The 22,358-nt window shown below is 42.3% G+C and overlaps 1 long non-coding RNA gene across 2 annotated transcripts; it reads left to right on the top strand.

The window, feature by feature from the left end:
- The first annotated feature begins 11,621 nt into the window (after window positions 1-11,621).
- On the top strand, window positions 11,622-19,706 carry LOC123071219 (uncharacterized). 2 transcript variants are annotated; one of them, XR_006434185.1, is made up of 6 exons: window positions 11,623-11,927; window positions 12,030-12,281; window positions 12,978-13,220; window positions 13,304-13,519; window positions 16,855-17,280; window positions 19,383-19,706. It is a non-coding gene; the product is annotated as an uncharacterized lncRNA (long non-coding RNA). The 2 variants fall into 2 exon arrangements; XR_006434184.1 differs by having other exon boundaries at window positions 11,622-11,927; window positions 13,304-17,280.
- Window positions 19,707-22,358: the final 2,652 nt, after the last annotated feature.

Genomic DNA, 22,358 nt, shown 5'->3' with positions numbered 1-22,358 from the left:
CACCACCACCAAGTTAGTAGAACTTCGTGATGAACTATAATGCAAGGGATGACGTAAACAATTCCCGAGCTCTTCGTGATGCTAAAATCGACGAAGGTAGAAATCAAGAAAAACATCAAGTGTTGATGGTAGACAAAGACCACTAGTTTCAAGAAAAGGGCAAAGGGAAGAAGGGGAACTTCAAGTAGAACGGCAAGCGAGTTGCTGCTCAAGTGAAGAAGCCCAAGTCTGGTCCTAAGCCTGAGACTAAGTGCTTCTACTACAAAGGGATTGGTCACTGGAAGCGGAACTACCCCAAGTGATTGGCGGATAAGAAGGATGGCAAAGTGAACATAAGTATATTTGATATACATGTTATTGATGTGTACTTTACTAGTGTTTATAGCAAACCCCTTAGTATTAGGTACTAGTTCAGTTGCTAAGATTAGTAACTCGAAATGGGAGTTGCAGAATAAACAAAGACTAGTTGAAGGGGAAGTGACGATGAGTGTTGGAAGTAGTTCCAAGATTAATATGATCATAATCGCACACTCCCTATACTTTCGGGATTAGTGTTGAAACTAAATAAGTGTTATTTGGTGTTGGCGTTGAGCATGAATATGATTTGATCATGTTTATTGCAATACGTTTATTCATTTAAGTAAGAGAATAAACTGTTGTTCTGTTTACATGAATAAAACCTTATATGGTTACACACCCAATGAAAAATGGTTCATTGGATCTCGATCGTAGTGATACACATATTCATAATATTGAAACCAAAAGATGCAAAGTTAATAATGATAGTGCAACTTATTTGTGGCACTGCCGTTTGGGTCATATCGGTGTAAAGCGCATGAAGATACTCCATAAAGATGGATTTTCGGAATCACTTGGTTATGAATCATTTGATGCTTGCGAACCGTGCCTTTTGGGCAAGATGACTAAAACTCCGTTCTCCAGAACAATGGAACGTGCTACTGACTTATTGGAAATAATACATACCGATGTATGCAATCCAATGAGTGTTGATGCTCGTGGCAAGTATCATTATTTTCTGATCTTCACAGATGATTTGAGCAGAAATGAGTATATCTACTTAATGAAACACAAGTCTGAAACATTTGAAAAGTTCAAAGAATTTCAGAGTGAAGTGAAAAATCATCGTAACAAGAAAATAAAGTTTCTACGATCTGATCGTAGAGAAGAGTATTTGAGTTACGAGTTTGGCCTTCAGTTAAAAAACAATGTGAAATAGTTTCACTACTCATGCCACCTGGAACACCACAATGGTGTGTCCGAACGTCATAATTGTACTTTATTGGATATGGTGCAACCTATGATGTTTCTTACCGATTTACCACTATCATTTTGGGGTTATGCATTAAAGACAACTGCATTCACGTTAAATAGGGCACCATCAAAATCCGTTGAGACGACGCCTTATGAACTGTGGTTTGGCAAGAAACCAAAGTTGTCGTTTCTTAAAGTTTGGGGCTGCGATGCTTATGTGAAAAAGCTTCAACCTGATAAGCTCGAACCCAAATCGGAGAAATATGACTTCATATGATACCCAAAGGAAACTGTTGGGTACACCTTCTATCACAGATCCGAAGGCAAGACATTCGTTGCTAAGAATGGATCATTTCTAGAGAAGGAGTTTCTCTCGAAAGAAGTGAGTGGGAGGAAAGTAGAACTTGACGAGGTAACTGTACCTGCTCCCTTACTGGAAAGTAGTTCATCACAGAAAACTGTTTCTATGACACCTACACCAGTTAGTGAGGAAGCCAATGATGATGATCATGAAACTTCAGAACAAGATACTACTGAACCTCGTAGATCAACCAGAGTAAGATCCGCGCCAGAGTGGTACGATAATCCTTTTCTGGAAGTCATGCTACTAGATCATGATGAACCTACGAACTATGAAGAAGCGATGGTGAGCCCAGATTCCGCAAAGTGGCTTGAAGCCATGAATGGGATCCATGTATGAGAACAAAGTATGGACTTTGGTTGACTTGCCCGATGATCGGCAAGCAATTGAGAATAAATGGATCTTCAAGATGAAGACGGACGCTAATAGTAGTGTTACTATCTACAAAGCTAGAATTGTCGCAAAAGGTTTTCGACAAGTTCAAGGTGTTGACTACGATGAAAGTTTCTCACTCGTATCTATGCTTAAGTCTGTCCGAATCATGTTAGCAATTGCCGCATTTTATGAAATCTGGCAAATGGATAAACAAAACTGCATTCCTTAATGGATTTATTAAAGAAGAGTTGTATACGATGCAACTAGAAGGTTTTGTCGATCCTAAAGGTGTTAACAAAATATGCAAGCTCCAGCAATCCATCTATGGACTGGTACAAGCATCTCGGAGTTGGAATATACGCTTTGATGAGTTGATCAAAGCATATAGTTTTATACAGACTTGCGGTGAAGCCTGTATTTACAAGAAAGTGAGTGGGAGCACTACAACATTTCTGATAACTATATGTGAATGACATATTGTTGATCAGAAATAATGTAGAATTATTCTGCAAAGCATAAAGGTGTGTTTGAAAGGAGTTTTTCAAAGAAAGACCTCGGTGAAGCTGCTTACATATTAAGTATCAAGATCTATAGAGATAGATCAAGACACTTGATAAGTTTTCAATGAGTACATACCTTGACAAGATTTTGAAGTAGTTCAAAATAGAACAGTCAAAGAAAAAGGTTTCTTGCCTGTGTTACAAGGTGTGAAGTTGAGTAAAACTCAAAGCCTGACCACGACAGAAGATAGAAAGAGAATGAAAGTCATTCCCTATACCTCAGTCTTAGGTTCTATAAAATATGCCATGCTGTATACCAGATCTATTGTATGCCCTACCACTGAGTTTGGCAAGGGAGTACAATAGTGATCTAGGAGTAGATCACTGGACAGCGGTCAAAATTATCCTTAGTGGAATAAGGATATGTTTCTCGATTATGGACGTGACAAAAGGTTCGTCGTAAAAGGATTATGTCAATGCAAGTTTTTGACACTGAACCAGATGATTCTAAGTCTCAATCTGGATACATATTGAAAGTGGGAGCAATTAGCTAGAGTAGCTCCGTGCAGAGCTTTGTAGACATAGAATTTTGCAAAATACATACGGATCTGAATTTGGCAGGCCCGTTGACTAAATTTTTCTCACAAGCAAAACATGATCACTCTTTGGGTGTTAATCACATAGCGATGTGAACTAGATTACTGAATCTAGTAAACCCTTTGGGTGTTGGTCACATGATGATGTGAACTATCGATGTTAATCACATGGTGATGTGATCTAGATTATTGACTCTAGTGCAAGTGGGAGACTGAAGGAAATATGCCCTAGAGGCAATAATAAAGTTATTATTTATTTCCTTATTTCATGATAAATGTTTATTATTCATGCTAGAATTGTATTAACCGGAAACATAATACATGTGTGAATACATAGACAAACAGAGTGTCACTAGTATGCCTCTACTTGACTAGCTCGTTAATCAAAGATGGTTATGTTTCCTAACCATGAACAATGAGTTGTTATTTGATTAACAAGGTCACATCATTAGTTGAATGATCTGATTGACATGACCCATTCTATTAGCTTAGCACACGATCGTTTAGTATGTTGCTATTGCTTTCTTCATGACTTATACATGTTCCTATGACTATGAGATTATGCAACTCCCGTTTACCGGAGGAACACTTTGGGTACTACCAAACGTCACAACGTAACTGGGTGATTATAAAGGAGTACTACAGGTGTCTCCAATGGTCGATGTTGGGTTGGCGTATTTCGAGATTAGGATTTGTCACTCCGATTGTCGGAGAGGTATCTCTAGGCCCTCTCGGTAATACACATCACATAAAGCCTTGCAAGCATTACAACTAATATGTTAGTTGTGAGATGATGTATTACGGAACGAGTAAAGAGACTTTCAGGTAACGAGATTGAACTAGGTATTGGATACCGGCGATCGAATCTCGGGCAAGTAGCATACCGATGACAAAGGGAACAACGTATGTTGTTATGCGGTCTGACCGATAAAGATCTTCGTAGAATATGTAGGAGCCAATATGGGCATCCAGGTCCCGCTATTGGTTATTGACCGGAGACGTGTCTCGGTCATGTCTACATTGTTCTCGAACCCGTAGGGTCCGCACGCTTAAGGTTACGATGACAGTTATATTATGAGTTTATGCATTTTGATGTACCGAAGGTTGTTCGGAGTCCCGGATGTGATCAAGGACATGACGAGGAGTCTCGAAATGGTCGAGACGTAAAGATTGATATATTGGAAGCCTATATTTGGATATCGGAAGTGTTCCGGGTGAAATCGGGATTTTACCGGAATACCGAGAGGGTTACCGGAACCCCCCGGGAGCTATTTGGGCCATAGTGGACCTTAGTGGAAAAGAGAAGGGGCTGCCCTAGATGGGCTGCGCGCCCCCCCTTCCCCTAGTCCTATTAGGACTAGGAGAGGTGGCCGGCCCCCTCCTCCTCTTTTCCCCTCCGAGGAATCCTAGTTGGACTAGGATTGGAGGGGGAATCCTACTCCCAGAGGGAGTAGGACTCTCCTGCGCCTCCCCCCCTTGGCCGGCCAGCCTCCCCTCCTCTCCTCCTTTATATACGAAGGCAGGGGCACCTCTAAACACACAAGTTGACACAAGTTGATCCACGTGATCTATTCCTTAGCCGTGTGCGGTGCCCCCTGCCACCATATTCCTCGATAATACTGTAGCGGAGTTTAGGCGAAGCCCTACTGCTGTAGTTCATCAAGATCGTCACCACGCCGTCGTGCTGACGAAACTCTTCCCCGACACTTTGCTGGATCGGAGTCCGGGGATCGTCATCGAGCTGAACGTGTGCTCGAACTCGGAGGTGCCGTAGTTTCGGTGCTTGATCGGTTGGATCGAGAAGACGTACGACTACTTCCTCTACGTCGTGTCATCGCTTCCGCAGTCGGTCTGCGTTGGGTACGTAGACAATACTCTCCCCTCGTTACTATGCATCACATGATCTTGCGTGTGCGTAGGAATTTTTTTGAAATTACTACGAAACCCAACAGGGTTATCAAGATCAACAGCAGGTTCAATCTCTACATCATTATTTTTGCTAGGTTGAGCATCAACATGAACATCATTATTAACATTATCACTAGGTTCATGTTCATCACCTGATTGTGTTTCAGCATCGAAAATAGAGATATCATTGGGATTCTCAGGTGTGTCTACAATAGGTTCACTAGAAGCATGCAAAGTTCTATCATTTTTCTTTTTCTTCGTTTTAGAAGGACTAGGTGCATCTACATTATTTCTCTGAGAATCTTGCTCAATTCTCCTAGGGTGGCCTTCAGGATACAAAGGTTCCTGAGTCATTCTACCAGTTCTAGTAGCCACTCTAACAGCAAAGTCATGTTTATTATTTAATTCATCGAGCAAATCATTTTGAGCTTTAAGTACTTGCTCAGCTTGAGTGGTGACCATAGAAACATGTTTACTAGTGAGTTTAAGTTCACCCTTAACTCTAGACATATAATCACTCAAGCATCCAATCATATAAGCATTATTTGTCAATTGTCTACTAACATAATCATTAAAATTTGCTTGTCTAGCCATAAAGTCATCGAATTCATCTAAGCATTGGCTATGAAATTTAGTAGAAGGAATTTCAACTCTATCATATCTATAGAGAGAATTTACCTTTACTACCTGTGCCGGGTTATTAAGACAATGTGTCTCTTCGACAGGCAGTATATTAAGACCATGTATTTCTTCAATAGGAGGTAAATTCTTAACATCTTCAACTTTAATACCTTTTTGTTTCATTGATTTCTTTGCCTCTTACATATCTTCAGGACTGAGAAATAGAACACCTCTCTTCTTCGGAGTAGGTTTAGGAATATGCTCAGGAGTTGGCTCAATTAGTTCGGGAATTGCCTCAGGAATTGGCTCAGGAAGAGTCCAATTATTTTCATTTGTCAACATATTATTCAATAACAATTCAGCTTGGTCGACGGTTCTTTTCCTGAAAACACAACCAGCACAACTATCCAAGTAGTCCTTGGAGGCATCGGTTAGTCCATTATAAAAGATATCAAGTATTTCATTTTTCTTAAGAGGATGATCAGGCAAAGCATTAAGTAATCGGAGAAGCCTCCCCCAAGCTTGTGGGAGACTCTCTTATTCGATTTGCACAAAATTATATATTTCCTGCAAGGCAGCATGTTTCTTATGAGGAGGGAAATATTTAGCAGAGAAGTAATAAATCATATCTTGGGGACTACGCACACAACCAAGATCAAGAGAATTAAACCAAGTTTTGGCATCACCCTTTAATGAGAACGGAAATATCTTAAGGATATAATAATAGCGAGACTTCTCATCATTAGTAAACAGGGTGGCTATATCATTCAACTTGGTAAGATGTGCCACAACAGTTTCAGTTTCATTGCCATAAAAAGGATCAGATTCAACTAAAGTAATTATCTCAGGATCAACCGAGAATTCATAATTCTTATCAGTAACACAGATAGGTGAAGTAGCAAAAGTAGGGTCAGGTTTCATTCTAGCATTAAGGGATTGCTGCTTCCATTTAGCTAATAACTTCTTAAGATCATATCTATCATTGTAAGCAAAAATAGCTCTAGCAGCTTCTTCATCCATAACATAACCCTCAGGAACAACAGGCAATTCATAATTAGGGGGAGAACCTTCATCATCACTATCATCAATAATTTCATTCTCAGTAATTTCATTCTCTCTAACCCTAGCAAGTTGTTCATCAAGATATTCACCTAATGGCACAGTAGTATCAAGCATATAAGTAGTTTCATCATAAATATCATGCATAGTAGGAGTGGCATCATCAATAACATGCGACATATCAGAATTCATAGCAGTAGCAGGTTTAGGTGTCGCAAGCTTACTCATAATAGAAGGAGAATCTAGTGTAGAGCTAGATGACAGTTCCTTACCTCCCCTCGTAGTTGAGGGAAAAATCTTAGTTCTTGCGTCTTTCAAGTTCTTCATAGTGATCAGCAGATATAAATCCCAAGTGACTCAAAGAATAGAGCTATACTTCCCGGCAACGGCGCCAGAAATTAGTCTTGATAACCCACAAGTATAAGGGATCGCAACAACTTTCGAGGGTAGAGTATTCAACCCAAATTTATTGATTCGACACAAGGGGAGCCAAAGAATATTCTCAAGTATTACCAGTTGAGTTGTCAATTCAACCACACCTGGATAACTTAGTATCTGCAGCAAAGTAGTATGATAGTAATGCTAACAGTGGCAAGAGTAAAGATAGCAGTATTGTAGTGATTGTAACAGTAGCAACGAAAAAGTAAATAAGCGAAGCACAATATGTGAAAAGTTCATAGGCATTGGATCAGTGGTGGATAATTATGTCGGATGCGATTCCTCATGTAATAGTTATAACATAGGGTGACATAGAACTAGCTCCAGTTCATCAATGTAATGTAGACATGTATTCCGAATATAGTCATACATGCTTATGGAAAAGAACTTGCATGACATCTTTTGTCCTACCCTCCTGTGGCAGCGGGGTCCTAGTGGAAACTAAGGGATATTAAGGCCTCCTTTTAATAGAGTACCGGACCAAAGCATTAACACATAGTGAATACATGAACTCCTCAAACTACGGTCATCACCGAGAAGTATCCTGATTATTGTCACTTCGGGGTTGTCGGATCATAACACATAATAGGTGACTATAGACTTACAAGATAGGATCAAGAACTCACATATATTCATGAAAACATAATAGGTTCAGATCTGAAATCATGGCACTCGGGCCCTAGTGACAAGCATTAAGCATAGCAAAGTCATAGCAACATCAATCTCAGAACATAGTGGATACTAGGGGTCAAACCCTAACAAAACTAACTTAATTACATGGTAAATCTCATCCAACCCATCACCGTCCAGCAAGCCTACGATGGAATTACTCACGCACGACGGTGAGCATCATGAAATTGGTGATGGAGGATGGTTGATGATGACGACGACGACGAATCCCCCTCTCCGGAGCCCCGAACGGACTCCAGATCAGCCCCCCGAGAGGTTTTAGGGCTTGGCGGCGGCTCCATATTGTAAAACGCGATGAAACTTCCTCTCTGATTTTTTTCTCCGCGAAACGGAATATATGGAGTTGGAGTTGAGGTCGGTGGAGCATCAGGGGGCCCACGAGACAGGGGGGCGCGCCCCCTGGGCGCGCCCCCACCCTCGTGGACAGGGTGTGGGCCCCCTGGCCCTCATCTTTTGTCAGTATTTTTTATATTTTCCAAAATTTATCTCCGTGGATTTTCAGGTCATTCTGAGAACTTTTATTTTCTGCACAATAAACAACACCATGGCAGTTCTGCTGAAAACAGCGTCAGTGCGGGTTAGTTTCATTCAAGTCATGCAAATTAGAGTCCAAAACAAGGGCAAAAGTGTTTGGAAAAGTAGATACGTTGGAGACGTATCAAGGGCCAGGTAATTCCTTTGTAGAAGGTCCAAGGGCGTGGGTGGAGCATTGCATTTCCACAAGCAATTGCATGAGGGGCAATGCCAATTGATCAGGAGTAGAATGCAAGCCTTGAGAAAGTTTGATGTTTGTTCTATTGGTTGTCCAGCACAAGGATAACCATCCATGAATCGGCCCGCACCTCGGATTCTGTAAAACAAATGGGAGCCTGATCTTCAGGGAGTTAAGCAGTTCGATCTGAGAGTACTGGTCAACCTAACAACGAGTCCATTAGGCCCTGCTCTTGATCCAACCCTCCACTTTTCTCATAGCTGGAGTGGAAGCATAGTCACCACGCCTGTCCCAGTGAGCACTGAAGATCTGGAGCGAATTCTTCCTTCTCCTAACAATGAGCACCAAATTCTTCACAAATAGTATTTGCAGGAGCATGCTCCACCTTCGAAACGATGGAAGCGGCTCGCGTCCCTGGCGAGAATTGCCCGGTTGGCAATTGCAAAGACCGCCTTTAGGAAAGAGAGGCAATCTCCACATACCCTTAGGTTCTTGATCACCACAATCTCAATGTCATCAGTGTTCAACATACCAAAGGCCACAGCGAGCTTCTCGCTGTGAAAGCCGATCAACGGCGCAGCCATTTTCTTGGAGTGCCCCTCGTCCACTTTGCCTCGCTCCATATCTGTAGTGCCATCTGTTTTCTCCTTCATCATTTGTTCAAGCTTAATCACAAGCTCGTAAATCCTTTTTGCCTATGGATGTGAGTGGTCGTCAGCCATGAATAAATGAACTCTTCCCTTGTGTTCGACATAGCTGCACCCAGGTTCCTTCTTGAGTCCGCGCCCCTCATCATCACCCGCACCCTCACGACACCATCTGGTTGTCCTGTGTCTGTGTATAAGTTCACCATGAGCACGTAGTAGCCCACATTGCTCGGTTCGAGCTCGATGACATGCTCGAAAGCCTCCTCCCCTATCTCCACATTCTTATGTATCTTGCACGCCCCAAGAAGGGCACCCCACACTGCACCGTCGGCAGGCATGGGCATTGAGGAGATGAGTTCTCGCGCCTCCTTGAGACGGCCGGCCCGTCCAAGGAGGTCCACCATGCAGGTGTAGTGCTCCAGTGTAGGCCGCAACTGGTATGTACTCTCCATTGCTGAGAAGTACTTGCGCCCCTCATCATACATTCCAGCATGGCTGCATGCCGACAAGAGGCCGACCATCGCGACATTATCTGGCCGGATGCCTTGTGACACCATCGCCTGGAAGAGATTTACAGCAACATTGCCATGCCCGTGCATGCCATACCCAGTGATCAGTGCCGTCCAAGACACAATGCTCTTCCTAGGCATTTCATTGAACAGCCGCTGTGCCTGGGGCAAGCTGCCGCAACGTGCATGGAAGTTGATGAGAGAGTTGCAAAGCTGCACGTTGGCGTGGAAGCCTGGGAGCCTCTCCTGCATGTAGTGCTCGACACCCAGGCCTACACCGCGCGCTCCAAGATGGGCACACGAGGAGAGCACGCCCACGAGGGCCACGACGTCTGGCTCCACGCCGCCGCCATCGTGGCCACACATGCGGCTGTAGAGATCAAGGGCGTCCACGGCGAGGCCATTCTGTGCGTGGGCTGAGAGCACGACGTTCCATGAGACGATGTCACGGGAGGTCAATGGCATCTCATCAAACACCTGCCGGGCAAGGCCAGCGCCGCGGTGTGCGTACACTGATATGAGGCAGTTGGCCACGTTTGTCTCGGCCGCCAGCCCTGCTTTCCCCGCGAGGGCATGGAGCAGCGTCATGAGCGTGACCGCGTCGAAGGGGGCGCCGGGCGCCCGCATGCGGCGGAAGAGGGCGAAGTAGGCGGCCGGGAGCACGTGCAGCGCGCATCCGGAGATGAGGGAGTTGAAGGCGGTGCGGAGCGTGGTGGGAGGCGTGGACGCGAGGGGCATTTCGTCGAGGAGTTGGTCGGCGCGCGGGAGGAGGCCGAGGCGGGAGTAGGAGGAGAGCAACGAGGAGAGGAGGTAGGCGTCGGAGGAAGGGAGCAGGCCGCGCTTGCAACCGAGTGCCTGTATCTGGGCGACGCCGGAGACCAGGGATAGCGCCGTGCAGGAGATGACCGCGGCTGGTAGCGCAAGGGCGTGCGGCGGCGGCGAGGGGTCGCCGTCGCGGAGCAGGGCCAGGACCTCCCGGTGCCGGCCGAGGCGTGCCAAGGTGCGCACCCTGGCGCTCCACGGCTCCGTGCAACTAGCGTCGCCTGCTAAGGCGGCGGCGGTGGAGGTCGCCGCGGAGGTGGAAGGCTCCGTGGTCATCTTTAGCCAGCACTAGCCGGATGCTGGGAATATTCTTCGAAAATGAGGCTGAGCGCGTCCGCGAAAATCTCGCGGACCTGCGTATCCCGGCGCGCGCCTGACGCGAAGCAAGCCACGAAACGTTTTTCTCTACACCCCCGCTTTCGTCCAGCTCTGTTCTCTCCTGCGGCGGCGGCGGCCGTAGAAATCGAAGCACGGCGACGGAGATCAGTGCGCGGCGATATGGATCTCCTCTTCCCTATCTTCTTACTTGGCGTGCCTTCTCTCCTTCCTTTGTCATTTCTTCCATTGGAGCTGCTGAGCTGCAACCTAGCAACGGTCATGGCGGCGGCAGACAGGTGAGTGTCATGCGACAGAGCCCTGCAGATGGAGGTCGGGCGTGCTGCACGCGCTGCGTATTGGGCGTGTCTGCCGGCTGCGCGTTGGATGTGCTTGCCTGACGTGCCTGCTGCGCGTGTTTTACGCCAGGCCTGGTTGCCGGGCTGCCGGCCGGGCGTGTGGGCTGCGCTTGCCGTTCTCGCGTGTGCGTGGTGTATATGTGTGCATGGTGTACTGATGTGTTTCACTTGATAATCTCCCCAAAATACTGGTTCTTTGATAAATTTTGTCCTACATCAGCCGAAAGGGGAAAAGGAACAGGAAATCAGTGGCTATCCTAACCATGCTTTATCCTTTATAACCAAACAAAATATAAGCTAACTTCATCCATCAACCAAACATAAAAAATAACTATCCCTAACCAGCTGGATAGGGATACCCTAGCCACCCTAGCATCTTCTTTGAACCAAACACATCCTTAGCAAACCGGCGCACACACTCCTGGCGCTTGGGTTGTTTCTTCGGTCGGCCCACCATTTTTTTCTGGAACCGACCGCAGCGCGTGTCCTCCTCGGCTCCTCCCCTTCTCTTCCTTCTTCTTTCTTCGCCGCAGACCCGATTCTTTTCTTTGACCGACCGCGGTGCGTCCCATGGCCATGGCGTCGGCTGCCTCCAGTACCCGCAGCGCGTCCAGGAAGCGCCTGCAGAGCCAGTCTCCACCTCCCGCATGAGAGGGCCCGAGCGAGCCCCCGCCCCGCTTCGCGGAAAATCCCGACCTCGTCCTCTCCCTCGAGGGCAAGGAGCTCTCCCTTTAGCTTCAAAGGTCATTCTCTTGCTGCGCCCCCTTCCCTCTTCGATTTGATCGGATTCATTCTGTTCCCTCTGATTCTGATTTGGATTTGGGTTTGGGGATTCGCTCTAAAAGATTAGCCGGCGGGTGTTCGATGTTGTTCGCGGCGACCCTGAGGAGTGAGGAGATGGGGATGCACCTGGCCATGTCCGGCGCCGGCAGCTCCTCTCCTTCTGTTCCTTCCTTCTTCGCCACAGTCCTGATTCGCTTCTGTTCCTCTTTCTCTCTTTCGTTCGATTGGTCGGAGCAGGTTCATTTCGCGGATCCGCTCACTGTACAGACGAAGCTTCTGAAGAATCGTTATGGCCGCCAAATACCAACAATGTGGTAATTTTGTTAACTCATTCATCTTACACACTCTGCATGCCAAAAAAAGTCAGTGACTAGAACTGATTTACAGTGCTTTTTACCACAAGAAGTGATTTTCGCTGCTGTCAAGTTAGTTTTTGATCACTTGGCCAGTGTGTATAGTTTTTTAGTGTGCAGGAGATGCACTGTTCTGTTCCTACCTAGAGTTAATAGTCTTTTTCAAGACTGTCAAAACACTTTTGTTGTCTATGTTTCTTTGATGGGAAACAATTACCTCCTCCTGGATCTGTTTTGGCAAATATTTATTTATTTATTTATTTTTATTTTTGAAAAGGAGATTGACCCCCGGCCTCTGTATACTGTTTTTGGCAAATACTCCCTCCGTCCGGAAATACTTGTCCCAGGAATGGATGTATCTAGATGTATTTTAGTTCTAGATACATCCATTTGTATCCATTTCTTCGACAAGTATTTCCGGACGGAGGGAGTATACAGTATTGCTCGTAGTGGCAAATATACAATCAACTACCTAGAGTTAATAGTCATTTTGCCTGGTAGTTACTGCTTTTTTGGAAGGAATTTGTTCCAGTGAGTGAATGAATGAATCATATGATTGCATTTTTTGGTACAACTTGTCTCTTTTTAGTTTTGTGGTGCTGTAGAATGATTTTTCTTAAGAATTGATTCTCAACAACTGTTGTTTACTTCCTGCAGATACAGTTTTTCACTGCAGATACACACTAGGGAAAGAAGAGTGTCTTTGTTCGACAAACCAGAGTGCTTTGTGATAGGAAAGTATCAAACTGCTCCATGTGTTCGAGAAAGCAGAATGCTCTGTGACAGTCAGCTATAGCGCTGTTTGTCTTGGCTGGTATTTGCTGATAATAATCATCAAGTTGTTGTCCTTTCCTCTCAAGGTTCTTGAACAGAAACAAGAAAGGAATGCCCTGTGACTCTGTATGTTTCCCCAACTTTGCATAATCCTCCTTTGGTTGATGTTTAGTATATCAATTATTATGCTATATGTGCGCCCTTCGCAGGTACCTGCTGGAAACACAAGATAAATCATCATCGTCAGACCCTAAAAAGATGAGTAGTGGATTTCTCCCATTTGTTATTTGAACATGTTCCTTGCCTGAACAGTGACATGTTATGATAGTGATATTTTTACTTCTCTGTGTTGCTGGCGCAGGTCCGTCGCCCGTCGAACAGCAGATTATAATTTATGGTGTTGACTCACTAAATTATGTGACGAGGTGGCAAGATGTTTCAGTGCTTCAGTACTGTGCTTTTAGTTTCCAAACTGATATTTCCCGAGTTTTTTTGCTGATCCATACTCGTTTTTTCCTGATGCAAACACTTGCTCTGACGATTCTGTGACGTGTAAACCCGTTTTTCCTGATGCGAACACTTGCCTTAAACTCAGTCCTATGTGTCCTCTACTATCTATAACCAAGAGTCAAATATCTATACCACTATATAGTGTGCCAATAGCTTCAAATATTGGTCGTTGGATATGCCCATCCAACGGTCAAGAGAAGGCAAATCCGAGCATTATCATCCGTTGGATATAGTTTTCAACTCATAGAATTCTGCCACGTGGTCTTCTAATTGAACTCCCAACTCAACCATCTCATGTGTTCTAGAAGCATCTATTCACATACTTATCTGATACTCTAATAAAAAGAGACTAGAACAATTTGGATTCTATAGAGGTAAGAACCAAGTTGGATCTTGTCCGACATGATTCTAGGAAAGATAATACATATTGAAATGTATTTTCCCATGCTTTTTATATATATTTAAATGGCGTGCAAAGCACGTACAATTTACTAGTATGGAGTAGTTCAAGCATGCAGGCCTGCGTAGGTTTTCTTTTTATCCTTGAGCGAGTAATACAATCTTTTTACTTATTAAGTTTTTTAAATACATTACACACATGGTAAACAATTTTTAATTGTGGGCATGTAGCCATAGCGCCCCCTACCAAGTGTCGGGACCCGAACTTCACCATAGCCTTCTTCTCATAATTAGTTTACTCAATACAAATTTTGTTCACCCAATACAAATTTTCTTCACCTATTTTTCAAAATTAGTTCACCAAATACATATTTTGTTCACCCCTTTTCACAATCAGTTTACAAATACAAATCTAGTTCACCAAATTCAAATTTATTTCACCAATTTTTTCACAGTTAGTACACAACAAATTCAAATTTAATTCACACGCTTCAAATCTAGTCATTTTAAGTTTAGTTCCCTCATTACAAACTTAGTTCACCCAATATATTTTTTTACCCATTTTTAGTATTAGTTCACCGAAGACAAATTTTGTTCACCCTTTTCTCAAAAAAATTGCTCACCCTTTTTCAAAATTAGTTCGCTAAATACAAATATAGTTCACCCATTAGAAAAATTAGGTCACCGATTTCAATTTTTGTTCACCTATTTTCATAATTAGTTCACCCAATACAACGTTTGTTTACCCCTTTTTCCAAAATTAGTTCACAAATACATATATAGTAAAACAAATCCAAATTTAGTTCACCCATTTTTAAAATAAAGTCTTTCATTTCAAATATAGTTTTTTAAACTTTATTCCAAATTTAGTTCACCAATTTTCAACTTTCGTTGACCCATTTTAAAATTTAGTTCACCCAATTCAAAATTAGTTCAACCAATAGAAGTTTTGTTCAGCTATTTTCAAAATCAGTTCAACAAATACAAAATTTAATCACCCTTTCTTCAAAACAAATTGCACCATTTAAAAATTACTTAACTACATACAAATATAGTTCGCCCATTTTAAAAAATATGTCACCCACTCAAATTTAATTCACCCATTTTCTAATTAGTTCACCCAATTCAAAATTAATTCACCTATTTTCAAATGTAGTCTACCCAATGCAAATTTTGTTCACCCATTTTCCAAAATTAGTTCACCTAATACTAATTTGGTTCAGCCTATCTAAAATTATATCACAAATACACATATAGTTCAGAAAATTCAAATTTAGCTCACTCATTTTTGAAATTACGCTTTCATTTAAAATTTAGTTCACTGATTTTTAAATTTAGTTCACCAAATTTAAAATTAGTTCACTAATTTTCAAATTTAGTTCACCCAATACAAATTTTGTTCATGCATTTTCAAAATTAGTTCACCAATTCAATTTTGTGCAGCCTTTTTTTTCAAAATAAAATGTTCACTAATTTCAAAATTAGTTCACTAAATACAAATATAGTTCACCCAATTCAAATATAGTTCACCCATTTTCCAAATTAGATCACTCGTTTCAAAGTTAGTTCACCAATTTTCAGTTTAGTTCACCAATTTTCAAATTTAGTTCACCCAATATAATGTTTTTCACCCATTGAAAAATTAGTTTGACTAATACTATTTTTGTTCAGATTTTCAAAATTAGTTCACAAATACAAATATAGTTCACCCATTTTCAAAACAAGTTCCGTAATACTACTTTTATTCGCCTTTTCTCAAAATTAGTTGATAAATACAAGTTTAGTTCACTCATTTTCCAAATTTAGTTCACAACAAATTCAAATTTATTTCACACGATTTCAAAATTAGTCATTGTAAATTCAGTTCACTTGTTTCAAATTTAGTTCACCCAATACAAATTTTGTTCATCCATTTTCAAATATAGTTCACGAAATGCAAATTCAATTCACCCTTTTTCAAGAAATTTGTTCACACAGTTTTAGAACTATTTCATTGAATACAAATATATTTCACACAATTCAAATATAGTTCACACATTTTGAAAATAAGGTCTCCCATTTGAAATTTGGTTCGCCCATTTTCAAATTTAGTTCACCAAACTCAAAATTACTTCACTATTTTTGAAATTAGTCATGAAACTTAAAGAAAAAATCACCCTTTTAAAAATTAGTCATTGAGACACCTTAATAATCAAAATTAGTTCAACCAATGCAAATTTGTTTACCCTTTTTATTCAAATTTAGTTCACAAATAGATATTATTCGCAAAAATAGTTAAGAAATAGATATATAGTTCACCTTTATTTAAGTTCATAAACTTTTCAAATTCTAAAAGTTATTTTTTCCCGAAAAGTCTAATGAAAAAAAATCCCAAACAAAAGTCAAATCGCACGTACCGTTGCATGTACTTATTAACTATTTTAAATTCTAGTTGTTTTTTCATCTATTTTCCAGCTTTAGTAGAGACTTGTTCAACTATGAAATATGTTATCGTCTTCCTTTTTCTATTTAAAAAAAATATAACTGGAGCAATCTGTCATCAGAAAATAAGCAGTAACTTTCCCACTACTAGGCAACATATCGAGCGAACCCACACAGGCTTATACAAGAAACAACATACCGAAGGAAAAAACTTTAACGTAACCACAAACTCGAAACAAAAGGCTCGGTACGAAGGAGTGGGCTTTCCCGAACGAAACAGCCGGCCCACTTGGGACTCGTAGTGGGCGCCAGATCATCCAATCGGCGCTGAAGGCGCCGATTAGGAGGTCCCAGCGGTTCGTTAGGTCTAGCCGCCGTCGCCTCCCTATCCGATCCCCTTCCTCTATGCTTACTTTGTTTCTGGTTTCAGATCAACCAGCTCATTGAAGCAGCGCGAGAGTTGCCGACGTTCATCGCTGATGCCCGCTACACGCCTGACGTTACATCTCCAACATCTGATGGAGCAGCTTGACCAAGAAGCCCAGTCCAGAGCTCACTGAGGAGGAGCTTGTCAAGGAGAGGCATGCCAACGCTCTTTTGCAGGAGCAGCTTCGAAAGAAGAACGAAGATGAAGCCGCGTACAAGCAGCAGATAGCAACTCTCACGCAGAGGAATCAAGCTGAAGCAAAGAAAAGCAAGAGTGACGTGGCCAAGCTCCAAGACGAGATAAGGAAGCTCACTGGTGTTCTTAAGGCTAGGCATGAGGAAGACAAGCTGTTCTTGGAGCGCATGCAAGGCGCCTTGAAGGCTTGGGATGATCGCATAGCTGCTCGCGAAGCTTCAACCGCTTCTGGTGGTACGTAGTTCCCTTGTGAATCACTTATATTTCCCTGGTTAGCTGTGCGTAATTGTTATCTATACTACTATATAGTGTACCAGTTTTGAAAGTTTGATTTCATGCATCGAAATGCATTCCTGGCTGTTCATTGGGCTCCATCCGACGGCTTATAATGCAGGGAATCACCACTACAGTAGCATCAGTGTTACCTGCGTCACTCTAGAAGCATCTAGGAGTATGTATTAGCATCGAGTAGCGACCCCACTGCATGTCAGTTCTTTGGAGCGAACAGAGTCACACCATGCCATAGTCACGCCCGCAGAGCTACGTGGGACGTGTGGTTGGAGACACAAGTGGGATCTGTACCACTAAGTCTGACAGGAGGTGAAAAAGTCTGACAGGAGGTGAAAAATAAGAATATTTTCTTTAAAAGGTAAACAAATCAAACCAGTGCATAGCGCACATATGAACCTGTCTCACGTGCAATTCTCGGTGGAAAGATGTAGTGAATGCTACAGTAAAACATAGCCATAGATAGAGGAGGCACTACCTAAACCTAGGTACGTACATACATATGGACCTGTTTTTAAAAATGCATTTTGAACGTGTGTTAAAATGCGAAAAGAATACCAAATAAAATTTCACGCATACTTCTTCGCAACATATATGCGCGATACAAAGTTTTACGGAAAAATGTCTTTTTATTTTGCCTCCGCATAAAAAACAAATTCCAGTGCTTCTAAGTAGCATTTTACGACATGTTGTTTTGTCTTTTTTGCACATGCAATTTTTCTTTTGCTTTTCCGTGAAAGTTTCTGTGCACAGATAGAACATGGAGATGTACACGGGCAGCTTTTTTTAAAAAAAAAAGAGGATTTAGAAATGTGTTTCCAAGGCGAGTTCATATGTACCCTGGTTCATCTATATATTTTCCGCAATAGGTACCCTAATTTTTGTGCAAATTACATATTCATGTGATCGTTACTGTCGTAAGAACGTGACAAGCTTTCTTATGCTAATTCCGAGTATTTGCTTTATGCTTCCATACATGCACAATGGTCATTTGTCTTGAATCATTTCTCCAGGCATTTTCATGACTTATTTTCACCGAAATCAGTTTGCAACGTAAAGACGCGCAATGTGCGTGCACACATACTAGTAGGATGTAGTTTAGCTGAGTAAAATGTACAGAGAGATGTACAGCCATAGTCCGAATTCTGGGTGAGTAAAGAAATATGTCCAGTCCTACAATCACATACTGTGTTATCACCATGGCACTTGTTATTTGTGACCTCTAGTACAGAGAGTTTTATGTGCTGTATTTTTTTGAATGATCACAAATTATCCCAGTTAAGACAAGTTATATAATTCAGAATAACAACAAGTTTGCCTTTTTTTTTTGAATGATCACAAATTATCGCAGTTAAGACAAGTTATATATTTCAGAATAACAACAAGTTATATAATTCAGAATAACTGCGCTCAAACTCCATTGGGGCTGATCCTGCTTCTCTACCACGGGATTCGGTTGGTGTGCAGAAGAATTGGCCTTGAGGAGCTTTTAGCAACTGCAGACAAGTTAACATCTGCCCTTTTGAAACTTGTAAGTTGTAACACTCGTGGATCTGCGGCATTGTTCGTTGGCCACTTGACTCGAGCGAGCGGCCAAGCTGAGAGTAGATACTGCATCTTGGTAGGAAACTTTTTCCTGTATCAACCATGAAGTGATAAAAGAAGCAAACAGTCACAAGTAATTGTAGCTTAATATATTCTAGACCATATGTTCTGTTTACTTAACAAAAGATTCTCTGCTCAAGAGGGGGTGGAAAGGGCCCAAAGAATGTGTATTGTGTGGTAAAGATGAATCTGTAGACCATTTGTTTTTTTTTCATGCTCTGCTGCCTCTATTCTGTGCCCAGTTCGGGTGTGAACTGTTTTGGCAGGTGGATTAAAACTTTTGCTAAAAATGATCAGAAACTTACTATGATTGGGGTGGTTGCTTTGATGTGAATGTTTGGAAATGTCACAATGCTGTTATATTTGATGGCAAAAAATGTAATGATCATATGAATCTTGTTCAGTCTATGACATACTGGATTACTTCTTGGTCTATTTTACAGACAAAGGACCAAGCAAGAAGAATGCTGGAGCTGGGGTCAAGACTTCTGGAACAGGTGGCAAGTGAGGTTTACAGGGCATCACAAGGATGGAGGATCAATGTTGCGAGGATTCAAGCCTGAGGCTGCTTTAGTGGTGTGGATTTGTCTCCACAGGTGTTGATCTCCTTGTAATAGGTCTAGTCTGCTTGTTGATGCCTGTTTTGCTTAGTTGACACTCCTGTTGTGCGCCTCCCTCCTGGTGGCTTTTGTTTAGAGGGCTTAACTCCTGCGTTGGATGTTGGATCTTATTACTTTGGGCTTTGTTAGTTAGCTGTTTGCTGCGTTTTTCGTTTGTGTCTATAGTTCTCATGACTTGCAGCTTGTTGCTTGGTTTCCCTTAATGGAATTCGAGGGGGAAACCCTTCTTTGATAAAAAAAAAAACTTACTAGCACCTAAGAATTTATCAGACCTGAATGTACAAAGGTTGCACCCTAAACCCTAAACCCCTACTGGCCAAGAAGGTGATGTTATATATTAATTAAAATTATGATGCCCAACTTTATTTTTCTAGCAACTTGAACACTTTGCCATACATACATATTGAGCTCTGCAAGGTTGGTAGTCAAGGAACAAAAGTATGGCAACCTAATAAGGAGTAATAAAGTTCAATTGCCCTTTATTTTTCTATCAACTTGAACACTTTGCCATGCTCGATTTTTCTCTAAGAAAATGCATGTCACTTTGGTACTCATGTATGCATAAATCATATGAAGCTCATGTGACTTGTGTATGCACAAATCAGAAGCTCATGTAACTTGTGTATGCACAAATCAGAAGCTCTTGTGAATTGTCTATGCACAGATCATATGAACAGAACAATACACATAACACACTAACTGAACTTTTGCATAGGCACAATCATATATCAAACTAAGAGCATCTCCAACAGTCGCGCTTCGCGCCGCGAGCTAAAAACTAGTATGCCGCGCGCGCTTCGGTTGGTTTAGCGCGGCCGCCAGCGCTGGCTCCAACAGCCGCACTATAATGCAGCGCGCGCGCGCCGCTCCAGCAGCGCGCAAAAATACAGCGCGCGCGGCACGCACAAACCACATATACATTTCAAATAGAAGCAAAAATGATCAAACAAACAAAATAAATCAACAATAAATAGTTCAATTTCGTTATCATTACAACCCAAACAAATAGTTATTCGTTCAGTACAACAAATACTGCAATAAACACAACAAATAGTTCATGAACAATACAATGTCGAATGCAGAAATCATGCTCTTTGTCGTCCATGCCATGCCCACCACTCTTCAATCAGATCCTTCTAAAGTTCATTGTGCGTTGCGGGACGCCGAATGGCATGATAGGAGGCAACAAAACGGGCTACCCTTTCAGCCCTCCGTCGCACTCGCACGGGATGTCCCAAGAGCTCATACTGTGAGTAGTCTAAATCTTGGCCACGCTCATTCTCGATGATCATGTTGTGCATGATCACACAAGCGTGCATGATGTACCAAAGCATTTTTTGATCCCAAAATCTAGCCGGTCCTCTCACAATAGCAAATTGGGCTTGCAAAATCCCAAATGCTCTCTCCACATCTTTTCTAGCCACCGCCTGAGCATTGTGGAAATCAAGATTTTTCTTACCTTCCGGTTTTTTCAACGGCTTCACGAAGGTTTGCCACTTTGGATAGATGCCATCCGCTAGATAATAGCCATAGTTGTACGTACGACCATTTGCTACAAACTGCACCAGTGGCAACTCACCATTTGCAATCTTATTCATCAGTGGTGACCGGTTGACAACATTGATGTCATTCAAAGATCCAGGCATTCCAAAGAATGCATGCCAAATCCAAGTCTCCTGATCGGCCACCGCTTCAAGGATTATACTTGAACCCTTTTTTGGCCGTGGAATTGCCCATGTCATGCCTTTGGACAATTCTTCCAACTCCAATGCATGCAATCTATTGAGCCAAGCATGCCAGGAAAGCCGCGAGCTTTGTTCATCGCCAATAGCCTTGCGACGTCTTCAGCATTGGGAGATCTCAAATACTCCTCGCCAAACACTTGCACAATTCCCTGTAGCGACCAGACCTCAAACAGTCTGATCTCTGTGCTCAGTGTCATCCCTGGATCAGTAATGCTGACACCACACAGTACTCAGAGGATTTATAACAGAGTAGCAATCACACACCTATTACATCGAATGTCTCAAAAGAGAACTTATTGAAATAAATATGGCTTAAGGCCATCTAAAAACGATAACAGCGGAAGGCTTGGAAGATAAGCGAGTCCATCAACTCCAACGGCATCACTGAGTATAGAACCACGACCTAAAAACACCTTACTCGTCGACTGAAAAGTCTGCAACATGAAACGTTGCAGCCCGAAAATGGGTCAGCACATGGAATATGCTGGCAATGTAACACATAGAGGATAACAATGGAATAAGCTATACTACATGCATATTTGGCTGGTGGAAAATCTCTATGGTTACAGTTTTGCATAAAGCCAATTTTTCCCTACTGCAAAGGAATAAACTCATTTAACTATCATGGTGGTTGTTAAACATTGAGAATGATTGACAGCATTCTCAATCCCAATTAAAAGTACTCATTAACATCCCAACAATATTAATTAGAAGTAACATGATGAGATTCACATGATATCCAAGTACTAGATACTCAAGATGTCCATAACCGGGGACACGGCTAACCATGATTAGTTTGTTTACACTCTGCAGAGGTTTGCGCACTTTTCCCCACATGACTCGATCGCCTCCGTTTGGTTTCTCGCACTACATGGTGTTTGAGAAACGGATGACCGAGACATAGTCTTTCAGAAGCGCTCGCACCTTACGTAAAGGGTAGACCGTACCAACCTACATCCCCTACATCTGCTAGTCCACCCTATAAGAGTTCGCATGACTTAGTCAACTATGCTAGAGTCCATAATAGCATGTGGCTGCACACGTAAGTTTCTAG

This window comes from Triticum aestivum, chromosome 3B, assembly GCF_018294505.1.
Source record: "Triticum aestivum cultivar Chinese Spring chromosome 3B, IWGSC CS RefSeq v2.1, whole genome shotgun sequence".
NCBI lineage: Eukaryota > Viridiplantae > Streptophyta > Magnoliopsida > Poales > Poaceae > Triticum > Triticum aestivum.
Note: the sequence above shows the minus strand (reverse complement) of the source record. Positions and strands in the feature narration are given on the sequence as shown.